The sequence below is a fragment of the Dermacentor variabilis genome, chromosome 9 (assembly GCF_050947875.1).
Source record: "Dermacentor variabilis isolate Ectoservices chromosome 9, ASM5094787v1, whole genome shotgun sequence".
Taxonomy (NCBI): domain Eukaryota; kingdom Metazoa; phylum Arthropoda; class Arachnida; order Ixodida; family Ixodidae; genus Dermacentor; species Dermacentor variabilis.
Genome location: NC_134576.1, coordinates 7652716 through 7677428, shown reverse-complemented (window position 1 = coordinate 7677428; position 24713 = coordinate 7652716). Strand labels below are relative to the sequence as shown.

Sequence of the window (24713 nt, the reverse complement as noted above, 5' to 3'; positions counted from 1 at the left end):
TGTCCTTGCTGTGAGTCCTTGTTGGCTTCTCATGATATGACTAATAAATATCGGGTCGCTCGGTTGGCCCACTTTCTTCTCGTTTATTACATAACGAGGGTCGCGAATCCGGCAACATTGATGCCTTCAGGTAGCATATGTGGGTTTATACACCAGTTTCTTCACCCGAAAAGATCACATTCTCGTGACGCCTGCGGCATCGAGGACGTTCCACGTCCGCCGCCAAGGTCTGTGAGTGGTGGCGCTGGCTAACACTGCCAGGGTTTTACTAGTTCACATTAATACCCAAGAAAGTTGATGGGGAAACAGCGCCGCGGTAGCTCAATTGGTAGAGCATCGCACGCGAAATGCGAAGGTTGTGGGTTCGGTTCCCAGCTTCGGCAAGTTGTTTTTTCATCCGCTTTAATTTCTAATAATTTATCGTTTCTTCATACCATTTATTAGGCACAACTAATTTCCCCAATGTTGTCCTTGCTGTGAGTCCTTGTTGGCTTCTCATGATATGACTAATAAATATCGGGCCCCTCGGTTAACCGCCTTTCTTCTCGTTTATTACATAGCGAGGGTCTCGAATCCGGAAAGATTGATGCCTTCAGGTAGCATATGTGGGTTTATTCACCAGTTTCCTACACCCAAAAAGATCACATTCTCGTGACGCCTGCGGCGACGAGGACCTTCTACGTCCGCCGCCGAGGTCTGTGAGTGGTGGCGCTGGCTAACACTCCCAGGGATTTACTAGTACACATTATTACCCAAGAAAGTTGATGGGGAAACAGCGCCGCGGTAGCTCAATTGGTAGAGCATCGCACGCGAAATGCGAAGGTTGTGGGTTCGGTTCCCACCTACGGCTAGTTGTTTTTTCATCCGCTTTCGTTTCTAATAATTTATCGTTTCTTCATACCATTTATTAGGCACAACTAATTTCCCCAATGTTGTGCTTGCTGTCAGTGCTTCTTGGCTTCCCATGATATGACTAATCGATATAGGGCCCCTCGGTTAACCCCCTTTGTTCTCGTTTATTACTTAACGAGGGTCGCGAATCGGGCAAGATTGATGCCTTCAGGTAGCATATGTGGGTTTATTGACCAGTTGCCTTCACCCGAAAAGATTACTTTTTCATGACGCCTGCGTCGAGGAGGACGTTCCACGTCCGCCGCCAAGGTCAGTGAGTGGTGGCGCTGGCTAACACTCCCAGGATTTTACTAGTACACATAAATACCCAAGAAAGTTGATGGGGAAACAGCGCCGCGGTAGCTCAATTGGTAGAGCATCGCACGCGAAATGCGAAGGTTGTGGGTTCGGTTCCCAAGTTGTTTTTTCATCCGCTTTAATTTCTAATAATTTATCGTTTCTTCATACCATTTATTAGGCACAACTAATTTCCCCAATGTTGTCCTTGCTGTCAGTCCTTGTTGGCTTCTCATGATATGACTAATAAATATCGGGCCCCTCGGTTAACCGCCTTTCTTCTCGTTTATTACATAGCGAGGGTCTCGAATCCGGAAAGATTGATGCCTTCAGGTAGCATATGTGGGTTTGTTGACCAGTTGCCTTCACCCGAAAAGATCACTTTCTTGTGACGCCTGCGTCAAGGAGGGCGTTCCACGTCCGCCGCCGAGGTCTGTGAGTGGTGGCGCTGGCTTACACTCCCAGGGATTTACTAGTACACATTATTACCCAAGAAAGTTGATGGGGAAACAGCGCCGCGGTAGCTCAATTGGTAGAGCATCGCACGCCAAATGCGAAGGTTGTGCGTTCGGGTCCCACCTGCAGCAAGTTGTTTTTTCATCCGCTTTAATTTCTAATAATTTATCGCTTCTTCATACCATTTGTTAGGCACAACTAATTTCCGCAATGTTTTCCTTGCTGTCAGTCCTTGTTGGCTTCGCATGATATGACTAATAAATATCGGGCCCCTCGGTTAACCGCCTTTCTTCTCGTTTATTACATAGCGAGGGTCTCGAATCCGGAAAGATTGATGCCTTCAGGTAGCATATGTGGGTTTGTTGACCAGTTGCCTTCACCCGAAAAGATCACTTTCTTGTGACGCCTGCGTCAAGGAGGGCGTTCCACGTCCGCCGCCAAGGTCAGTGACTGGTGGCGCTGGCTAACAGTCCCAGGGTTTTACTAGTACACATTATTACCCAAGAAAGGTGATGGGGAAACAGCGCCGCGGTAGCTCAATTGGTAGAGCATCGCACGCGAAATGCGAAGGTTGTGGGTTCGGTTCCCACCTGCGGCTAGTGGTTTTTTCATCCGCTTTAATTTCTAATAATTTATCGTTTCTTCATAGCATTTATTAGGCACAACTAATTTCCCCAATGTTGTCCTTGCTGTCAGTGCTTGTTAGCTTCTCATGATATGACTAATAAATATCGGGCCCCTCGGTTAACCCCCTTTCTTCTCGTTTATTACATAACGAGGGTCGCGAATCCGGCAAGATTGATGCCTTCAGGTAGCATATGTGGGTTTATTCACCAGTTTCCTACACCCAAAAAGATCACATTCTCGTGACGCCTGCGGCATCGAGGACGTTCCACGTCCGCCGCCGAGGTCTGTGAGTGGTGGCGCTGGCTTACACTCCCAGGGATTTACTAGTACACATTATTACCCAAGAAAGTTGATGGGGAAACAGCGCCGCGGTAGCTCAATTGGTAGAGCATCGCACGCGAAATGCGAAGGTTGTGGGTTCGGTTCCCACCTGCGGCTAGTTGTTTTTTCATCCGCTTTCATTTCTAATAATTTATCGTTTCTTCATACCATTTATTAGGCACAACTAATTTCCCCAATGTTGTCCTTGCTGTCAGTGCTTGTTGGCTTCCCATGATATGACTAATCGATATAGGGCCCCTCGGTTAACCCCCTTTGTTCTCGTTTATTACTTAACGAGGGTCGCGAATCGGGCAAGATTGATGCCTTCAGGTAGCATATGTGGGTTTATTGACAAGTTGCGTTCACCCGAAAAGATCAATTTTTCATGACGCCTGCGTCGAGGAGGACGTTCCACGTCCGCCGCCAAGGTCAGTGAGTGGTGGCGCTGGCTAACACTCCCAGGATTTTACTAGTACACATAAATACCCAAGAAAGTTGATGGGGAAACAGCGCCGCGGTAGCTCAATTGGTAGAGCATCGCACGCGAAATGCGAAGGTTGTGGGTTCGGTTCCCAAGTTGTTTTTTCATCCGCTTTAATTTCTAATAATTTATCGTTTCTTCATACCATTTATTAGGCACAACTAATTTCCCCAATGTTGTCCTTGCTGTCAGTCCTTGTTGGCTTCTCATGATATGACTAATAAATATCGGGCCCCTCGGTTAACCGCCTTTCTTCTCGTTTATTACATAGCGAGGGTCTCGAATCCGGCAAAATTGATGCCTTCAGGTAGCATATGTGGGTTTATTGACCAGTTGCCTTCACCCGAAAAGATCACTTTCTTGTCACGCCTGCGTCAAGGAGGACGTTGCACGTCCGCCGCCAAGGTCAGTGAGTGGTGGCGCTGGCTAACACTCCCAGGATTTTACTAGTACACATAAATACCCAAGAAAGTTGATGGGGAAACAGCGCCGCGGTAGCTCAAATGGTAGAGCATCGCACGCCAAATGCGAAGGTTGTGCGTTCGGGTCCCACCTGCAGCAAGTTGTTTTTTCATCCGCTTTAATTTCTAATAATTTATCGCTTCTTCATACCATTTGTTAGGCACAACTAATTTCCGCAATGTTGTCCTTGCTGTGAGTCCTTGTTGGCTTCTCATGATATGACTAATAAATATCGGGTCGCTCGGTTGGCCCACTTTCTTCTCGTTTATTACATAACGAGGGTCGCGAATCCGGCAACATTGATGCCTTCAGGTAGCATATGTGGGTTTATACACCAGTTTCTTCACCCGAAAAGATCACATTCTCGTGACGCCTGCGGCATCGAGGACGTTCCACGTCCGCCGCCAAGGTCTGTGAGTGGTGGCGCTGGCTAACACTGCCAGGGTTTTACTAGTTCACATTAATACCCAAGAAAGTTGATGGGGAAACAGCGCCGCGGTAGCTCAATTGGTAGAGCATCGCACGCGAAATGCGAAGGTTGTGGGTTCGGTTCCCAGCTTCGGCAAGTTGTTTTTTCATCCGCTTTAATTTCTAATAATTTATCGTTTCTTCATACCATTTATTAGGCACAACTAATTTCCCCAATGTTGTCCTTGCTGTGAGTCCTTGTTGGCTTCTCATGATATGACTAATAAATATCGGGCCCCTCGGTTAACCGCCTTTCTTCTCGTTTATTACATAGCGAGGGTCTCGAATCCGGAAAGATTGATGCCTTCAGGTAGCATATGTGGGTTTATTCACCAGTTTCCTACACCCAAAAAGATCACATTCTCGTGACGCCTGCGGCGACGAGGACCTTCTACGTCCGCCGCCGAGGTCTGTGAGTGGTGGCGCTGGCTAACACTCCCAGGGATTTACTAGTACACATTATTACCCAAGAAAGTTGATGGGGAAACAGCGCCGCGGTAGCTCAATTGGTAGAGCATCGCACGCGAAATGCGAAGGTTGTGGGTTCGGTTCCCACCTGCGGCTAGTTGTTTTTTCATCCGCTTTCGTTTCTAATAATTTATCGTTTCTTCATACCATTTATTAGGCACAACTAATTTCCCCAATGTTGTGCTTGCTGTCAGTGCTTCTTGGCTTCCCATGATATGACTAATCGATATAGGGCCCCTCGGTTAACCCCCTTTGTTCTCGTTTATTACTTAACGAGGGTCGCGAATCGGGCAAGATTGATGCCTTCAGGTAGCATATGTGGGTTTATTGACCAGTTGCCTTCACCCGAAAAGATTACTTTTTCATGACGCCTGCGTCGAGGAGGACGTTCCACGTCCGCCGCCAAGGTCAGTGAGTGGTGGCGCTGGCTAACACTCCCAGGATTTTACTAGTACACATAAATACCCAAGAAAGTTGATGGGGAAACAGCGCCGCGGTAGCTCAATTGGTAGAGCATCGCACGCGAAATGCGAAGGTTGTGGGTTCGGTTCCCAAGTTGTTTTTTCATCCGCTTTAATTTCTAATAATTTATCGCTTCTTCATACCATTTGTTAGGCACAACTAATTTCCGCAATGTTTTCCTTGCTGTCAGTCCTTGTTGGCTTCGCATGATATGACTAATAAATATCGGGCCCCTCGGTTAACCGCCTTTCTTCTCGTTTATTACATAGCGAGGGTCTCGAATCCGGAAAGATTGATGCCTTCAGGTAGCATATGTGGGTTTGTTGACCAGTTGCCTTCACCCGAAAAGATCACTTTCTTGTGACGCCTGCGTCAAGGAGGGCGTTCCACGTCCGCCGCCAAGGTCAGTGACTGGTGGCGCTGGCTAACAGTCCCAGGGTTTTACTAGTACACATTATTACCCAAGAAAGGTGATGGGGAAACAGCGCCGCGGTAGCTCAATTGGTAGAGCATCGCACGCGAAATGCGAAGGTTGTGGGTTCGGTTCCCACCTGCGGCTAGTGGTTTTTTCATCCGCTTTAATTTCTAATAATTTATCGTTTCTTCATAGCATTTATTAGGCACAACTAATTTCCCCAATGTTGTCCTTGCTGTCAGTGCTTGTTAGCTTCTCATGATATGACTAATAAATATCGGGCCCCTCGGTTAACCCCCTTTCTTCTCGTTTATTACATAACGAGGGTCGCGAATCCGGCAAGATTGATGCCTTCAGGTAGCATATGTGGGTTTATTCACCAGTTTCCTACACCCAAAAAGATCACATTCTCGTGACGCCTGCGGCATCGAGGACGTTCCACGTCCGCCGCCGAGGTCTGTGAGTGGTGGCGCTGGCTTACACTCCCAGGGATTTACTAGTACACATTATTACCCAAGAAAGTTGATGGGGAAACAGCGCCGCGGTAGCTCAATTGGTAGAGCATCGCACGCGAAATGCGAAGGTTGTGGGTTCGGTTCCCACCTGCGGCTAGTTGTTTTTTCATCCGCTTTCATTTCTAATAATTTATCGTTTCTTCATACCATTTATTAGGCACAACTAATTTCCCCAATGTTGTCCTTGCTGTCAGTGCTTGTTGGCTTCCCATGATATGACTAATCGATATAGGGCCCCTCGGTTAACCCCCTTTGTTCTCGTTTATTACTTAACGAGGGTCGCGAATCGGGCAAGATTGATGCCTTCAGGTAGCATATGTGGGTTTATTGACCAGTTGCCTTCACCCGAAAAGATTACTTTTTTGTGACGCCTGCGTAAAGGAGGACGCTCCACGTGCTCAGCCAAGGTCAGTGATTGGTGGCGCTGGCTAACACTCCCAGGGTTTACTAGTACACATAAATACCCAAGAAAGTTGATGGGGAAACAGCGCCGCGGTAGCTCAATTGGTAGAGCATCGCACGCGAAATGCGAAGGTTGTGGGTTCGGTTCCTACCTGCGGAAAGTTGTTTTCTCATCCGCTTTAATTTCTAATAATTTATCGTTTCTTCATACCATTTGTTAGGCACAACTAATTTCCGCAATGTTGTCCTTGCTGTCAGTCCTTGTTGGCTTCGCATGATATGACTAATAAATATCGGGCCCCTCGGTTAACCGCCTTTCTTCTCGTTTATTACATAGCGAGGGTCTCGAATCCAGCAAGATTGATGCCTTTAGGTAGCATATGTGGGTTTATTGACAAGTTGCGTTCACCCGAAAAGATCAATTTTTCATGACGCCTGCGTCGAGGAGGACGTTCCACGTCCGCCGCCAAGGTCAGTGAGTGGTGGCGCTGGCTAACACTCCCAGGATTTTACTAGTACACATAAATACCCAAGAAAGTTGATGGGGAAACAGCGCCGCGGTAGCTCAATTGGTAGAGCATCGCACGCGAAATGCGAAGGTTGTGGGTTCGGTTCCCAAGTTGTTTTTTCATCCGCTTTAATTTCTAATAATCTATCGTTTCTTCATACCATTTATTAGGCACAACTAATTTCCCCAATGTTGTCCTTACTGTCAGTGCTTGTTAGCTTCTCATGATATTGTTACGAAGAGTTGCGAAGAAATGGTTTTATTTACAGGCGATGGATGATGATCGTCGCGTGATAGTAGCGCAGCTCGGCCTCTCCAACGCTTCGTCCTCTTCGTCTTCCCTTCTTTTCTCTTGTCCGTGCCTTTTGTATCTGTTACATTTCCCCGCAAGCAGACGAAGCCCGTGGGGCGAGTCAGGATGCGCAAGCAGGGTAGAAAGGCTTCAGGCGAGCAATGTGAGTCAGCTGAGTTCTGCTTGATCGCCGACCATTGCACAGTAGGCGAGCTATGACGTAAGTGAGTTCGCTCAGGCGGTCCACAACTACAAATGGGCCTGAATATTTTGACAATAACTTTTGGCACAATCCACGCTTGCGTTGCGGTGTCCAAAGAAGGACCAAGTCACCTTTTTCCAACGATACTTGTACGTGACGGTTGTCGTATCGCTCTTTCGAACGACTTTGCGAGGCCAGAGTACGAAGACGAGCTATTCGACGCGCTTCTTCGGCGAGACACAAAGTATTCGATACAGAATCGTCACTGTGCAGAACGAACGGTAAGAAAGTGTCCAGAGGGCTTCGCGGTAACCTGGCATAGAGGAGATAAAATGGGCTATAGTTCGTGGTTTCGTGTTTCGCCGTGTTGTATGCGTAAGTGATGAAGGGCAGCACGTCGTCCCAGTTCTTATGATTGGAGGAGACGTACATGGCAAGCATGTTGGTCAGCGTTCTGTTCGTCCTTTCAACGAGGCCATTGGTCTGTGGATGGTACGGCGTGGAATGACGGAACTGGGAAGTGCACAAACGAAGTAGCTCTTCAATGGCATCAGCAGTGAACTGGCGACCACGGTCGCTGATGATGACACGTGGTGGGCCATGACGAAGGACCACGGAACGCAACAGGAAGACCGCCACGCAAGCGGCGGTGGAAGACGGTATGGCTGCAGTTTCTGCATACCGTGTAAGATGGTCTACGCAGACAATTATCCAACGGTTCTTGTTGCTAGATAACGGGAATGGACCCAAAAGGTCAATGCCTACTTGCTCGAATGGCGTGTTGGGTGGTGTCAATGGCCGAAGGGGACCCGGGGCTGCGGTGGTCGGTCGCTTGTGACGTTGGCACGTTTCACAACTAGCGACATAGCGCTTGGTTGTTTCGTACATCTTGGGCCAGTAAAAGCGCTCCTGCGTGCGGTGTAGTGTTCGTACGAAACCGAAATGGCCGGATGTCACATCATCATGCATGGCGCGTAGAACGTCGGAGCGAAGGCTCTCCGGGACAACAAGCAGAAAACGCGCTCCATGCCCGGAATAATTAGTTTTGTAGAGTAATTTATCACGGACGGTAAAGCGACCACTGCCTTGAGAAGTACGGGCGGCAACAAAAAGCGGATCGAGGGTAACATCACTCCGTTGTTCTCGCTGAAAGTCTGCCGCGTCAGGGAACGTAGAAGTAACAGCAGCGAGACAGTCGTCAAAATTCTCAGCATCGCAGTCGGTAGCCGCAAGAGGAATCCGAGAGAGGCAGTCTGCGTCAGCGTGACGACGGCCACTCTTGTACGACACCACAAAGTCGTATTCCTGGAGGCGCAGTGCCCAACGTGCGAGGCGACCAGAGGGATCACGCAAACCGACCAGCCAGCATAAAGAATGATGGTCGGTGATAATCTTGAATGGTCTACCGTAAAGATAACACCGAAACTTCTGTATGGCGAAAACAGCTGCCAGGCATTCCTGTTCCGTAACCGTATAATTCCGTTCAGATTTGCTCAGGCAACGGCTGGCATATGCGACTACATGTTCTGCGCCACTGTGACGTTGTACAAGCACCGCTCCTATCCCAATTCCACTAGCATCAGTGTGAACTTCAGTTGGGCAAGACGGATCGAAGTGACGCAAGAGCGGTGCTGACGTTAGTATAAATTTCAGTTGAGAAAATGATGCGTCACACTCTGGTGTCCAATTGAAGGATGCATTTTGTCGCAAAATACTTGTCAACGGGTAAACGATGTCGGCAAACCTGGGAACAAAACGACGAAAATATGAACATAGGCCAATGAATGAGCGAAGTTCTCGTGCTGATTGTGGTGGCTTGAAGGAGCTCACCGCTTCAATCTTACGAGGATCGGGTCTGACGCCATCCTTGTCAACTAAGTGTCCCAGGACCAGTGTTTGACGTTCGCCAAAGCGGCATTTCTTTGAGTTTAGAACCAGCCCAGCTTTCTCGATGCAGTCGAGAACAAGGCTGAGGCGTTGATTATGTTCTTCAAACGTGCGGCCAAAGATTACAACATCATCGAGGTAACACATGCATATCTCCCACTTCAGACCACGTAGTACTGTGTCCATGAATCTTTCGAAGGTGGCAGGAGCATTGCAAAGGCCAAAAGGCATAACATTAAATTCGAATAGGCCATCTGGAGTCACGAAAGCGGTCTTTTCCTTGTCGGCAGGGTCCATAGGTATTTGCCAATACCCCGATCGCAAATCAAGTGTTGAGAAGTAAGAAGCAGCGTGTAAGCAATCAATGACGTCATCTATTCGCGGTAGTGGATAGACATCTTTCTTCGTCACTGCGTTTAGATGTCTGTAATCCACGCAGAATATCCAGGAGCCATCTTTTTTTCTGACCAGGATTACTGGGGCTGCCCAAGGACTAGACGACTCTTGAACGACACCTTTGTCCATCATCTCCTTGACTTGTTGTGCAATAACCTTTCGCTCGGAGGATGACACTCGGTAGGGCTTCTGGCGGATGGGGTGTGCGAAGCCGGTATCTATTCTGTGACGAGCGCGGGACGACGGCAAATGAAGGGGTGCATCTCCATGCGTGAAGTCGAATGCAGCCTCATGCCTGGCAAGGACATGTACCAGTGCTTGCCGTTCCGACGTACCGAGAGCCTTGCTGATCATGCCAAGCATTAGCTCTTCAAAATGGCTATTATCGCAAGGAGAGCAAGCTGTAGAGACGTCCGTAGTTAGGGCCGCCATTGAGTTACATGCGGCTTCATCGAAGAGAGCGATTTTCATACCGCGAGGAAGGACAACCGGCGTGGCGGAACAGTTCAGCGCCCACAATGTGGCGACTCCTTTCGTCATGCACACGACAGAGCAGGGCACAAGTATATCTTTTTTAGCACAGTTTATGCAGAGAGGCCTAACTACAATATCAACACAATCAGCGTCAACAGTAGTTGCAGAAACACGAACGGGCGTCAGGCACCACGATGGTGCAATCACTTCATCAAGAACACTGAGTGTGTCTGTGTCCCTGTGTTCGCCACGCGAGCTTTGTTCGGAATCTGTTGATATAATTAACTTGTTCAATGATATTTCGCCACAACCACAGTCCACGGAAGCGCCGCACTGTTCAAGAAAATCAATACCAAGAATAACATCGTGCGAACAACGAGCAAGAACAACGAATTCCGACACAAAAACTTTCCCAGCCAACAAAACACTCACAGCACAAACACCAAGGGGATGAAGCCACTCGCCGCCCACTCCACGAAAAGTAATACCGTCGTTCCAAGAAAACATAACTTTGTGGCCTAGACGGTTCTTGAAAGCGAGGCTCATCACAGACACAGTCGCCCCAGTATCAACTAACGCCATGGTCGGTATTCCGTCAATCGAGACATTCACTTTGTTTTTGAGCAGCACAACAGGCAGAGGAATTTCTGGCAAAGACCGTCCGGCGACCTCACCTCCATTGGCCGCGGATGCTAGTTTCCCGGCGGCGGTGACGAAGAACGGCGCCGAGGGGACGGAGAGCGACGGGGACGATTATTTGGTGGCGTCAAACTCCGCTCAGAAGTTGGCGAATCGCTGCGTCTGGTCTCGTGTGGGAAGTGGTCCATTGGAAGGGAATCGGTCGTCCGCAAGTCATATGAAGTACGGGTTCTGGGTGGCGATAGCATTGTTGGTGTCCTTCGTGATTGACGGCCTTGGCGACAATACCGTGCTATATGGCCTGTGGCACCGCAGTTGTAGCACACGGGAGGGTCGTGGTGCACAGCATCTTCCTCGAAACGGATGCTAGGCTGCTGCGGGCGGCGAGAAAGTTCGTTGTCATGTGGATAACGTGTCTCTGCGCCTCGCTGAAATCCGTCATATCGTTCATAAGTCACGTCGTGGTAGTAGGGTCGGTGCCCTTCTTGTCGCGGCCTGACAGAAGTCACAGGACCTCGGGGGTAAAACCGCGGCTGCTCTCGTTGTGGCCGAGCGTCATAAGTAGCGCCTCTGTCGTAGAGACGTGGCTGCTGTCGGGGCGCGAGTTCATAATCCTCGGTGCCCCTCGCCGCACGATACGGGGCGATGGATGCCACGTTTGACTGGAAATCTGGTGATAAGCGGAAGCTGTGAGTGCCTGAATGTGTTGCTTGTGCGTGCAGGCTGAGCTCTTCTCGAACTATTTGTCTGATCGTTGATGCAAGATCGAGGGGCTGGTTGCTGTCCACGCTTGCAACTGTTGTCACATTGGCTAGCCTGCCAAACTTCGGCGTGATGCGCCTCGTTTTCAGCTGCTCGAAAGTACGACAATGCCGAATGATGTCAGTGACGGAAGCCAGGTTGTCCTTTGCGATGAGGAAATTATAGACGTCTTCGGCAATTCCTTTCAGGATGTGCCCGACTTTATCTTCCTCAGACATTCCAGAGTCCACCATCCTACACAGTTTTATTACCGCCTCAATATAGGTCGTGCAGGTTTCGCCTGGCACTTGCGCACGTTGCAGTAGCGTCTGTTCGGCCCTTTTCTTTTTCGTCGCGGAGTCGCCGAATCTCTCTTTGATTTCGGAAACAAATCTTCCCCATGTTGTGAACGTTTCCTCGTTATTGTCGAACCACAGCAACGCAGTATCCGTTAGGAAGAACACGACGTTCGAAAGCTGAGAAGCGCTGTTCCACTTGTTGGCGGCACTCACCCGGTGATAATGGACGAGCCATTCCTCGACGTCTTCGTCCGATCTTCCGGCGAAGGGACGCGCATCTCTCAGTTGCAGAACGGAACTTGTCGGCGCAGCTGTTGGAATGGGCCGTTGTTCGTCTGCGTCGTGGGACATATTCAGCTCCGGTAGATACGGTGGGAGTCCAGCAATGCGACGGCTCCGTCGAAGAATTTCTGGTTCAGCCTCCGTCTTCGGGTGTCGATTACCCCGCACCTTCCACCACAACTGTTACGAAGAGTTGCGAAGAAATGGTTTTATTTACAGGCGATGGATGATGATCGTCGCGTGATAGTAGCGCAGCTCGGCCTCTCCAACGCTTCGTCCTCTTCGTCTTCCCTTCTTTTCTCTTGTCCGTGCCTTTTGTATCTGTTACAATATGACTAATAAATATCGGGCCCCTCGGTTAACCCCCTTTCTTCTTGTTTATTACATAACGAGGGTCGCGAATCCGGCAACATTGATGCCTTCAGGTAGCGTATGTGGGTTTATTGACCAGTTGCCTTCACCCGAAAAGATCAATTTCTTGTGACGCCTGCGTCAAGGAGGACGTTCCACGTCCGCCGCCAAGGTCAGTGAGTGGTGGCACTGGCTAACACTCCCAGGATTTTACTAGTACACATAAATACCCAAGAAAGTTGGTGGGGAAACAGCGCCGCGGTAGCTGAATTGATAGAGCATCGCACGCGACATGCGAAGGTTGTGGGTTCGGTTCCCACCTGCGGCAAGTTGTTTTTTATCCGCTTTAATTTCTAATAATTTATCGTTTCTTCATACCATTTATTAGGCACAACTAATTTCCCCAATGTTGTCCTTGCTGTGAGTCCTTGTTGGCTTCTCATGATATGACTAATAAATATCGGGCCCCTCGGTTAACCGCCTTTCTTCTCGTTTATTACATAGCGAGGGTCTCGAATCCGGAAAGATTGATGCCTTCAGGTAGCATATGTGGGTTTATTCACCAGTTTCCTACACCCAAAAAGATCACATTCTCGTGACGCCTGCGGCGACGAGGACCTTCTACGTCCGCCGCCGAGGTCTGTGAGTGGTGGCGCTGGCTAACACTCCCAGGGATTTACTAGTACACATTATTACCCAAGAAAGTTGATGGGGAAACAGCGCCGCGGTAGCTCAAATGGTAGAGCATCGCACGCGAAATGCGAAGGTTGTGGGTTCGGTTCCCACCTGCGGCTAGTTGTTTTTTCATCCGCTTTCATTTCTAATAATTTATCGTTTCTTCATACCATTTATTAGGCAAAACTAATTTCCCCAATGTTGTGCTTGCTGTCAGTGCTTGTTGGCTTCCCATGATATGACTAATCGATATAGGGCCCCTCGGTTAACCCCCTTTCTTCTCGTTTATTACTTAACGAGGGTCGCGAATCGGGCAAGATTGATGCCTTCAGGTAGCATATGTGGGTTTATTGACCAGTTGCCTTCACCCGAAAAGATTACTTTTTGTGACGCCTGCGTAAAGGAGGACGCTCCACGTGCTCCGCCAAGGTCAGTGATTGGTGGCGCTGGCTAACACTCCCAGGGTTTACTAGTACACATAAATACCCAAGAAAGTTGATGGGGAAACAGCGCCGCGGTAGCTCAATTGGTAGAGCATCGCACGCGAAATGCGAAGGTTGTGGGTTCGGTTCCTACCTGCGGCAAGTTGTTTTCTCATCCGCTTTAATTTCTAATAATTTATCGTTTCTTCATACCATTTGTTAGGCACAACTAATTTCCGCAATGTTGTCCTTGCTGTCAGTCCTTGTTGGCTTCGCATGATATGACTAATAAATATCGGGCCCCTCGGTTAACCGCCTTTCTTCTCGTTTATTACATAGCGAGGGTCTCGAATCCAGCAAGATTGATGCCTTTAGGTAGCATATGTGGGTTTATTGACAAGTTGCGTTCACCCGAAAAGATCAATTTTTCATGACGCCTGCGTCGAGGAGGACGTTCCACGTCCGCCGCCAAGGTCAGTGAGTGGTGGCGCTGGCTAACACTCCCAGGATTTTACTAGTACACATAAATACGCAAGAAAGTTGATGGGGAAACAGCGCCGCGGTAGCTCAATTGGTAGAGCATCGCACGCGAAATGCGAAGGTTGTGGGTTCGGTTCCCAAGTTGTTTTTTCATCCGCTTTAATTTCTAATAATTTATCGTTTCTTCATACCATTTATTAGGCACAACTAATTTCCATAATGTTGTCCTTGCTGTCAGTCCTTGTTGGCTTCTCATGATATGACTAATAAATATCGGGCCCCTCGGTTAACCGCCTTTCTTCTCGTTTATTACATAGCGAGGGTCTCGAATCCGGCAAGATTGATGCCTTCAGGTAGCATATGTAGGTTTATTGACCAGTTGCCTTCACCCGAAAAGATCACTTTCTTGTGACGCCTGCGTCAAGGAGGACGTTGCACGTCCGCCGCCAAGGTCAGTGAGTGGTGGCGCTGGCTAACACTCCCAGGATTTTACTAGTACACATAAATACCCAAGAAAGTTGATGGGGAAACAGCGCCGCGGTAGCTCAATTGGTAGAGCATCGCACGCCAAATGCGAAGGTTGTGGGTTCGGGTCCCACCTGCAGCAAGTTGTTTTTTCATCCGCTTTAATTTCTAATAATTTATCGCTTCTTCATACCATTTGTTAGGCACAACTAATTTCCGCAATGTTTTCCTTGCTGTCAGTCCTTGTTGGCTTCGCATGATATGACTAATAAATATCGGGCCCCTCGGTTAACCGCCTTTCTTCTCGTTTATTACATAGCGAGGGTGTCGAATCCAGCAAGATTGATGCCTTCAGGTAGCATATGTGGGTTTATTGACCAGTTGACTTCACCCGAAAAGATTACTTTTTTGTGACGCCTGCGTAAAGGAGGACGCTCCACGTGCTCCGCCAAGGTCAGTGATTGGTGGCGCTGGCTAACACTCCCAGGGTTTACTAGTACACATAAATACCCAAGAAAGTTGATGGGGAAACAGCGCCGCGGTAGCTCAATTGGTAGAGCATCGCACGCGAAATGCGAAGGTTGTGGGTTCGGTTCCTACCTGCGGCAAGTTGTTTTCTCATCCGCTTTAATTTCTAATAATTTATCGTTTCTTCATACCATTTGTTAGGCACAACTAATTTCCGCAATGTTGTCCTTGCTGTCAGTCCTTGTTGGCTTCGCATGATATGACTAATAAATATCGGGCCCCTCGGTTAACCGCCTTTCTTCTCGTTTATTACATAGCGAGGGTCTCGAATCCAGCAAGATTGATGCCTTTAGGTAGCATATGTGGGTTTATTGACAAGTTGCGTTCACCCGAAAAGATCAATTTTTCATGACGCCTGCGTCGAAGAGGACGTTCCACGTCCGCCGCCAAGGTCAGTGAGTGGTGGCGCTGGCTAACACTCCCAGGATTTTACTAGTACACATAAATACCCAAGAAAGTTGATGGGGAAACAGCGCCGCGGTAGCTCAATTGGTAGAGCATCGCACGCGAAATGCGAAGGTTGTGGGTTCGGTTCCCAAGTTGTTTTTTCATCCGCTTTAATTTCAAATAATTTATCGTTTCTTCATACCATTTATTAGGCACAACTAATTTCCCCAATGTTGTCCTTGCTGTCAGCCCTTGTTGGCTTCTCATGATATGACTAATAAATATCGGGCGCCTCGGTTAACCGCCTTTCTTCTCGTTTATTACATAGCGAGGGTCTCGAATCCGGCAAGATTGATGCCTTCAGGTAGCATATGTGGGTTTATTGACCAGTTGCCTTCACCCGAAAAGATCACTTCCTTGTGACGCCTGCGTCAAGGAGGACGTTGCACGTCCGCCGCCAAGGTCAGTGAGTGGTGGCGCTGGCTAACACTCCCAGGATTTTACTAGTACACATAAATACCCAAGAAAGTTGATGGGGAAACAGCGCCGCGGTAGCTCAATTGGTAGAGCATCGCACGCCAAATGCGAAGGTTGTGGTTTCGGGTCCCACCTGCAGCAAGTTGTTTTTTCATCCGCTTTAATTTCTAATAATTTATCGCTTCTTCATACCATTTGTTAGGCACAACTAATTTCCGCAATGTTTTCCTTGCTGTCAGTCCTTGTTGGCTTCGCATGATATGACTAATAAATATCGGGCCCCTCGGTTAACCGCCTTTCTTCTCGTTTATTACATAGCGAGGGTGTCGAATCCAGCAAGATTGATGCCTTCAGGTAGCATATGTGGGTTTATTGACCAGTTGCGTTCACCCGAAAAAAACAATTTTTCATGACGCCTGCGTCGAGGAGGACGTTCCACGTCCGCCGCCAAAGTCAGTGAGTGGTGGCGCTGGCTAACACTCCCAGGATTTTACTAGTACACATAAATACCCAAGAATGTTGATGGGGAAACAGCGCCGCGGTAGCTCAATTGGTAGAGCATCGCACGCGAAATGCGAATATTGTGGGTTCGGTTCCCACCTGCGGCAAGTTGTTTTTTCATCCGCTTTAATTTCTAATAATTTATCGTTTCTTGATAGCATTTATTAGGCACAACTAATTTCCCCAATGTTGTCCTTACTGTCAGTGCTTGTTAGCTTCTCATGATATGACTAATAAATATCGGGCCCTACGGTTAACCCCCTTTCTTCTCGTTTATTACATAACGAGGGTCGCGAATCCCGCAACATTGATGCCTTCAGGTAGCATATGTGGGTTTATTCACCAGTTTTCTTCACCCAAAAAGATCACATTCTCGTGACGCCTGCGGCATCGAGGACGTTCCACGTCCGCCGCCAAGGTCTGTGAGTGGTGGCGCTGGCTAGCACTCGCAGGGATTTACTAGTACACATTATTACCCAAGAAAGTTGATGGGGAAACAGCGCCGCGGTAGCTCAATTGGTAGAGCATCGCACGCGAAATGCGAAGGTTGTGGGTTCGGTTCCCAAGTTGTTTTTTCATCCGCTTTAATTTCTAATAATTTATCGTTTCTTCATACCATTTATTAGGCACAACTAATTTCCCCAATGTTGTCCTTGCTGTCAGTCCTTGTTGGCTTCTCATGATATGACTAATAAATATCGGACCCCTCGGTTAACCGCCTTTCTTCTCGATTATTACATAGCGGGGGTCTCGAATCCATCAAGATTGATGCCTTCAGGTAGCATATGTGGGTTTATTGACCAGTTGTGTTCACCCGAAAAGATCAATTTTTCATGACGCCTGCGTCGAAGAGGACGTTCCACGTCCGCCGCCAAGGTCAGTGAGTGGTGGCGCTGGCTAACACTCCCAGGATTTTACTAGTACACATAAATACCCAAGAAAGTTGATGGGGAAACAGCGCCGCGGTAGCTCAATTGGTAGAGCATCGCACGCGAAATGCGAAGGTTGTGGGTTCGGTTCCCAAGTTGTTTTTTCATCCGCTTTAATTTCAAATAATTTATCGTTTCTTCATACCATTTATTAGGCACAACTAATTTCCCCAATGTTGTCCTTGCTGTCAGCCCTTGTTGGCTTCTCATGATATGACTAATAAATATCGGGCGCCTCGGTTAACCGCCTTTCTTCTCGTTTATTACATAGCGAGGGTCTCGAATCCGGCAAGATTGATGCCTTCAGGTAGCATATGTGGATTTATTGACCAGTTGCCTTCACCCGAAAAGATCACTTTCTTGTGACGCCTGCGTCAAGGAGGACGTAGCACGTCCGCCGCCAAGGTCAGTGAGTGGTGGCGCTGGCTAACACTCCCAGGATTTTACTAGTACACATAAATACCCAAGAAAGTTGGTGGGGAAACAGCGCCGCGGTAGCTGAATTGGTAGAGCATCGCACGCGACATGCGAAGCTGTTGGGTTCGGTTCCCACCTGCGGCAACTTGTTTTTTATCCGCTTTAATTTCTAATAATTTATCGTTTCTTCATACCATTTATTAGGCACAACTAATTTCGCCAATGTTGTCCTTGCTGTCAGTGCTTGTTGGCTTCTCATGATATGACTAATAAATATCGGGTCCCTCGGTTAACCCACTTTCTTCTCGTTTATTACATAACGAGGGTCGCGAATCCGGCAACATTGATGCCTTCAGGTAGCATATGTGGGTTTATTGGCCAGTTGCGTTCACCCGAAAAGATCAATTTTTCATGACGCCTGCGTCGAGGAGGACGTTCCACGTCCACCGCCAAGGTCAGCGAGTGGTGGCGCTGGCTAACACTCCCAGGATTTTACAAGTACACATAAATACCCAAGAAAGTTGATGGGGAAACAGCGCCGCGGTAGCTCAATTGGTAGAGCATCGCACGCGAAATGCGAAGGTTGTGGGTTCGGTTCCCAAGTTGTTTTTTCATCCGCTTTAATTTCTAATAATTTATCGTTTCTTCATACCATTTATTAGGCACAACTAATTTCCCCAATGTTGTCCTTGCTGTCAGCCCTTGTTGGCTTCTCATGATATGACTAATAAATATCGGGCCCCTCGGTTAACCGCCTTTCTTCTAGTTTATTACATAGCGAGGGTCTCGAATCCGGCAAGATTGATGCCTTCAGGTAGCATATGTGGGTTTATTGACCAGTTGCCTTCACCCGAAAAGATCACTTTCTTGTGACGCCTGCGTCAAGGAGGACGTTGCACGTCCGCCGCCAAGGTCAGTGAGTGGTGGCGCTGGCTAACACTCCCAGGATTTTACTAGTACACATAAATACCCAAGAAAGTTGATGGGGAAACAGCGCCGCGGTAGCTCAATTGGTAGAGCATCGCACGCCAAATGCGAAGGTTGTGGGTTCGGGTCCAACCTGCAGCAAGTTGTTTTTTCATCCGCTTTAATTTCTAATAATTTATCGCTTCTTCATACCATTTGTTAGGCACAACTAATTTCCGCAATGTTTTCCTTGCTGTCAGTCCTTGTTGGCTTCGCATGATATGACTAATAAATATCGGGCCCCTCGGTTAACCGCCTTTCTTCTCGTTTATTAGATAGCGAGGGTGTCGAATCCAGCAAGATTGATGCCTTCAGGTAGCATATGTGGGTTTATTGACCAGTTGCGTTCACCCGAAAAAAACAATTTTTCATGACGCCTGCGTCGAGGAGGACGTTCCACGTCCGCCGCCAAAGTCAGTGAGTGGTGGCGCTGGCTAACACTCCCAGGATTTTACTAGTACACATAAATACCCAAGAATGTTGATGGGGAAACAGCGCCGCGGTAGCTCAATTGGTAGAGCATCGCACGCGAAATGCGAATGTTGTGGGTTCGGTTCCCACCTGCGGCAAGTTGGTTTTTCATCCGCTTTAATTTCTAATAATTTATCGTTTCTTGATAGCATTTATTAGGCACAACTCATTTCCCCAATGTTGTCCTTACTGTCAGTGCTTGTTAGCTTCTCATGATATGACTAATAAATATCGGGCCCTACGGTTAACCCCCTTTCTTCTCGTTTATTACATAACGAGGGTCGCGAATCCCGCAACATTGATGCCTTCAGGTAGCATATGTGGGTTTATTCACCAGTTTTCTTCACCCAAAAAGATCACATTCTCGTGACGCCTGCGGCATCGAGGACGTTCCACGTCCGCCGCCAAGGTCTGTGAGTGGTGGCGCTGGCTAACACTCGCAGGGATTTACTAGTACACATTATTACCCAAGAAAGTTGATGGGGAAACAGCGCCGCGGTAGCTCAATTGGTAGAGCATCGCACGCGAAATGCGAAGGTTGTGGGTTCGGTTCCCAAGTTGTTTTTTCATCCGCTTTAATTTCTAATAATTTATCGTTTCTTCATACCATTTATTAGGCACAACTAATTTCCCCAATGTTGTCCTTGCTGTCAGTCCTTGTTGGCTTCTCATGATATGACTAATAAATATCGGACCCCTCGGTTAACCGCCTTTCTTCTCGATTATTACATAGCGGGGGTCTCGAATCCATCAAGATTGATGCCTTCAGGTAGCATATGTGGGTTTATTGACCAGTTGTGTTCACCCGAAAAGATCAATTTTTCATGACGCCTGCGTCGAGGAGGACGTTCCACGTCCGCCGCCAATGTCAGTGAGTGGTGGCGCTGGCTAACCCTCCCAGGATTTTACCAGTACACATAAATACCCAAGAAAGTTGATGGGGAAACAGCGCCGCGGTGGCTCAATTGGTAGAGCATCGCACGCGAAATGCGAAGGTTGTGGGTTCGGTTCCCACCTGCGGCAAGTTGTTTTTTCGTCCGCTTTAATTTCTAATAATTTCTCGTTTCTTCATAGCATTTATTAGGCACAACTAATTTCTCCAATGTTGTCCTTACTGTCAGTGCTTGTTAGCTTCTCATGATATGACTAATAAATATCGGGCCCCGCGGTTAACCCCCTTTCTTCTCGTTTATTACATAACGAGGGTCGCGAATCCGGCAACATTGATGCCTTCAGGTAGCATATGTGGGTTTATTGACCAGTTGCCTTCACCCGAAAAGATCACTTTCTTGTGACGCCTGCGTCAAGGAGGACGTTCCACGTCCGCCGCCAAGGTCAGTGAGTGGTGGCGCTGGCTAACACTCCCAGGATTTTACTAGTACACATAAATACCCAAGAAAGTTGGTGGGGAAACAGCGCCGCGGTAGCTGAATTGGTAGAGCATCGCACGCGACATGCGAAGCTGTTGGGTTCGGTTCCCACCTGCGGCAACTTGTTTTTTATCCGCTTTAATTTCTAATAATTTATCGTTTCTTCATACCATTTATTAGGCACAACTAATTTCGCCAATGTTGTCCTTGCTGTCAGTGCTTGTTGGCTTCTCATGATATGACTAATAAATATCGGGTCCCTCGGTTAACCCACTTTCTTCTCGTTTATTACATAACGAGGGTCGCGAATCCGGCAACATTGATGCCTTCAGGTAGCATATGTGGGTTTATTGGCCAGTTGCGTTCACCCGAAAAGATCAATTTTTCATGACGCCTGCGTCGAGGAGGACGTTCCACGTCCACCGCCAAGGTCAGCGAGTGGTGGCGCTGGCTAACACTCCCAGGATTTTACTAGTACACATAAATACCCAAGAAAGTTGATGGGGAAACAGCGCCGCGGTAGCTCAATTGGTAGAGCATCGCACGCGAAATGCGAAGGTTGTGGGTTCGGTTCCCAAGTTGTTTTTTCATCCGCTTTAATTTCTAATAATTTATCGTTTCTTCATACCATTTATTAGGCACAACTAATTTCCCCAATGTTGTCCTTGCTGTCAGCCCTTGTTGGCTTCTCATGATATGACTAATAAATATCGGGCCCCTCGGTTAACCGCCTTTCTTCTAGTTTATTACATAGCGAGGGTCTCGAATCCGGCAAGATTGATGCCTTCAGGTAGCATATGTGGGTTTATTGACCAGTTGCCTTCACCCGAAAAGATCACTTTCTTGTGACGCCTGCGTCAAGGAGGACGTTGCACGTCCGCCGCCAAGGTCAGTGAGTGGTGGCGCTGGCTAACACTCCCAGGATTTTACTAGTACACATAAATACCCAAGAAAGTTGATGGGGAAACAGCGCCGCGGTAGCTCAATTGGTAGAGCATCGCACGCCAAATGCGAAGGTTGTGGGTTCGGGTCCCACCTGCAGCAAGTTGTTTTTTCATCCGCTTTAATTTCTAATAATTTATCGCTTCTTCATACCATTTGTTAGGCACAACTAATTTCCGCAATGTTTTCCTTGCTGTCAGTCCTTGTTGGCTTCGCATGATATGACTAATAAATATCGGGCCCCTCGGTTAACCGCCTTTCTTCTCGTTTATTACATAGCGAGGGTGTCGAATCCAGCAAGATTGATGCCTTCAGGTAGCATATGTGGGTTTATTGACCAGTTGCGTTCACCCGAAAAAAAACAATTTTTCATTACGCCTGCGTCGAGGAGGACGTTCCACGTCCGCCGCCAAAGTCAGTGAGTGGTGGCGCTGGCTAACACTCCCAGGATTTTACTAGTACACATAAATACCCAAGAATGTTGATGGGGAAACAGCGCCGCGGTAGCTCAATTGGTAGAGCATCGCACGCGAAATGCGAATGTTGTGGGTTCGGTTCCCAGCTGCGGCAAGTTGGTTTTTCATCCGCTTTAATTTCTAATAATTTATCGTTTCTTGATGTTCATCAGGGGGCCAAGACCTCGTCAGGCTTTCTCGCTCTGTAGGATGTCTCAGTAAAATTGCTTCCCTTCTACCTTCGTGGTTAACTAAATCACTCTACTATACGTTATTTTACTCGAAACTACTATACGGTATGTTGGTGTGGGGAACAACAACTAAAACAAATTATGATAGGTTAATAATCCTGCAGAAGCCCGTGCTTCGTATTCTGGAAAAATATAAAGGTCATGCCAAGGACATGGCCACTGAACCACTTTTTCTCAAACATGAAATCCTATCTGCAAAAAAAGTATATAATCTAAAATTGATGCAACACATACATAAACACAAATTACAGGATGCCTTCCCAAGAACTGTATCCACGAAATATGGGTTCAGAAGCTCTAGCCGAAAAACTAAAAAAGTACGCACGAACTATGGCAAACAGACCATTGAATATAAAGCAGTGCAATTATTAAACCTCCATGAATCGAATATTGACCTTACATTACAAGCCAAGAAGCTCAAGCGCAATTATAGATCATTCCTCCTGACTACTAACCTCATAGTCGATCCATAAGTGTAGTCAAATTATGTTTTGTATATTCTGAGATGAATTTAATTGAACAAAATTGTTAGATTCCATTTCAATGTATCTTTTGTAAATGTATAATGTATTGTAGAGCGTGTTGCATATACATGTATAAACAAATACGTATGTGATCCGATGTAGAGATGCAGACGCATTGTACTTAATGAATCGTATATTGAGTCGTGTCAACTGTTGTAGACTGTCTTGTTCATCAGGGGGCCAAGACCTCGTCAGGCTTTCTCGCCTTTAGTCTTTGCCTCCCGCAGGGAAATTTTGTATTCTTCCTGCAAAATAAACATGTTTGATTTGATTTGATTTGATTTATTAGGCACAACTCATTTCCCCAATGTTGTCCTTACTGTCAGTGCTTGTTAGCTTCTCATGATATGACTAATAAATATCGGGCCCTACGGTTAACCCCCTTTCTTCTCGTTTATTACATAACGAGGGTCGCGAATCCCGCAACATTGATGCCTTCAGGTAGCATATGTGGGTTTATTCACCAGTTTTCTTCACCCAAAAAGATCACATTCTCCTGACGCCTGCGGCATCGAGGACGTTCCACGTCCGCCGCCAAGGTCTGTGAGTGGTGGCGCTGGCTAACACTCGCAGGGATTTACTAGTACACATTATTACCCAAGAAAGTTGATGGGGAAACAGCGCCGCGGTAGCTCAATTGGTAGAGCATCGCACGCGAAATGCGAAGGTTGTGGGTTCGGTTCCCAAGTTGTTTTTTCATCCGCTTTAATTTCTAATAATTTATCGTTTCTTCATACCATTTATTAGGCACAACTAATTTCCCCAATTTTGTCCTTGCTGTCAGTCCTTGTTGGCTTCTCATGATATGACTAATAAATATCGGACCCCTCGGTTAACCGCCTTTCTTCTCGATTATTACATAGCGAGGGTCTCGAATCCATCAAGATTGATGCCTTCAGGTAGCATATGTGGGTTTATTGACCAGTTGTGTTCACCCGAAAAGATCAATTTTTCATGACGCCTGCGTCGAGGAGGACGTTCCACGTCCGCCGCCAATGTCAGTGAGTGGTGGCGCTGGCTAACCCTCCCAGGATTTTACCAGTACACATAAATACCCAAGAAAGTTGATGGGGAAACAGCGCCGCGGTGGCTCAATTGGTAGAGCATCGCACGCGAAATGCGAAGGTTGTGGGTTCGGTTCCCACCTGCGGCAAGTTGTTTTTTCGTCCGCTTTAATTTCTAATAATTTCTCGTTTCTTCATAGCATTTATTAGGCACAACTAATTTCCCCAATGTTGTCCTTACTGTCAGTGCTTGTTAGCTTCTCATGATATGACTAATAAATATCGGGCCCCGCGGTTAACCCCCTTTCTTCTCGTTTATTACATAACGAGGGTCGCGAATCCGGCAACATTGATGCCTTCAGGTAGCATATGTGGGTTTATTGACCAGTTGCCTTCACCCGAAAAGATCACTTTCTTGTGACGCCTGCGTCAAGGAGGACGTTCCACGTCCGCCGCGAAGGTCAGTGAGTGGTGGCGCTGGCTAACACTCCCAGGATTTTACTAGTACACATAAATACCCAAGAAAGTTGGTGGGGAAACAGCGCCGCGGTAGCTGAATTGGTAGAGCATCGCACGCGACATGCGAAGGTGTTGGGTTCGGTTCCCACCTGCGGCAACTTGTTTTTTATCCGCTTTAATTTCTAATAATTTATCGTTTCTTCATACCATTTATTAGGCACAACTAATTTCGCGAATGTTGTCCTTGCTGTCAGTGCTTGTTGGCTTCTCATGATATGACTAATAAATATCGGGTCCCTCGGTTAACCCACTTTCTTCTCGTTTGTTACATAACGAGGGTCGCGAATCCGGCAACATTGATGCCTTCAGGTAGCATATGTGGGTTTATTGGCCAGTTGCGTTCACCCGAAAAGATCAATTTTTCATGACGCCTGCGTCGAGGAGGACGTTCCACGTCCACCGCCAAGGTCAGCGAGTGGTGGCGCTGGCTAACACTCCCAGGATTTTACTAGTACACATAAATACCCAAGAAAGTTGATGGGGAAACAGCGCCGCGGTAGCTCAATTGGTAGAGCATCGCACGCGAAATGCGAAGGTTGTGGGTTCGGTTCCCAAGTTGTTTTTTCATCCGCTTTAATTTCTAATAATTTATCG

The 24713-nt window shown here is 47.6% G+C and overlaps 5 non-coding genes across 5 annotated transcripts; all 5 read left to right on the top strand.

Annotated features, from left to right (window-relative positions):
- Positions 1–14447: 14447 nt before the first annotated feature.
- On the top strand, positions 14448–14520 carry TRNAW-CCA (transfer RNA tryptophan (anticodon CCA)). The gene has a single exon. It is a non-coding gene; the product is annotated as a tRNA-Trp (tRNA).
- A 1318-nt stretch (positions 14521–15838) lies between these two features.
- On the top strand, positions 15839–15911 carry TRNAW-CCA (transfer RNA tryptophan (anticodon CCA)). The gene has a single exon. It is a non-coding gene; the product is annotated as a tRNA-Trp (tRNA).
- A 4093-nt stretch (positions 15912–20004) lies between these two features.
- On the top strand, positions 20005–20077 carry TRNAS-CGA (transfer RNA serine (anticodon CGA)). The gene has a single exon. It is a non-coding gene; the product is annotated as a tRNA-Ser (tRNA).
- Positions 20078–21395: 1318 nt separating this feature from the next.
- Positions 21396–21468, top strand: TRNAW-CCA (transfer RNA tryptophan (anticodon CCA)). Its single transcript has one exon. It is a non-coding gene; the product is annotated as a tRNA-Trp (tRNA).
- A 2208-nt stretch (positions 21469–23676) lies between these two features.
- On the top strand, positions 23677–23749 carry TRNAS-CGA (transfer RNA serine (anticodon CGA)). Its single transcript has one exon. It is a non-coding gene; the product is annotated as a tRNA-Ser (tRNA).
- Positions 23750–24713: the final 964 nt, after the last annotated feature.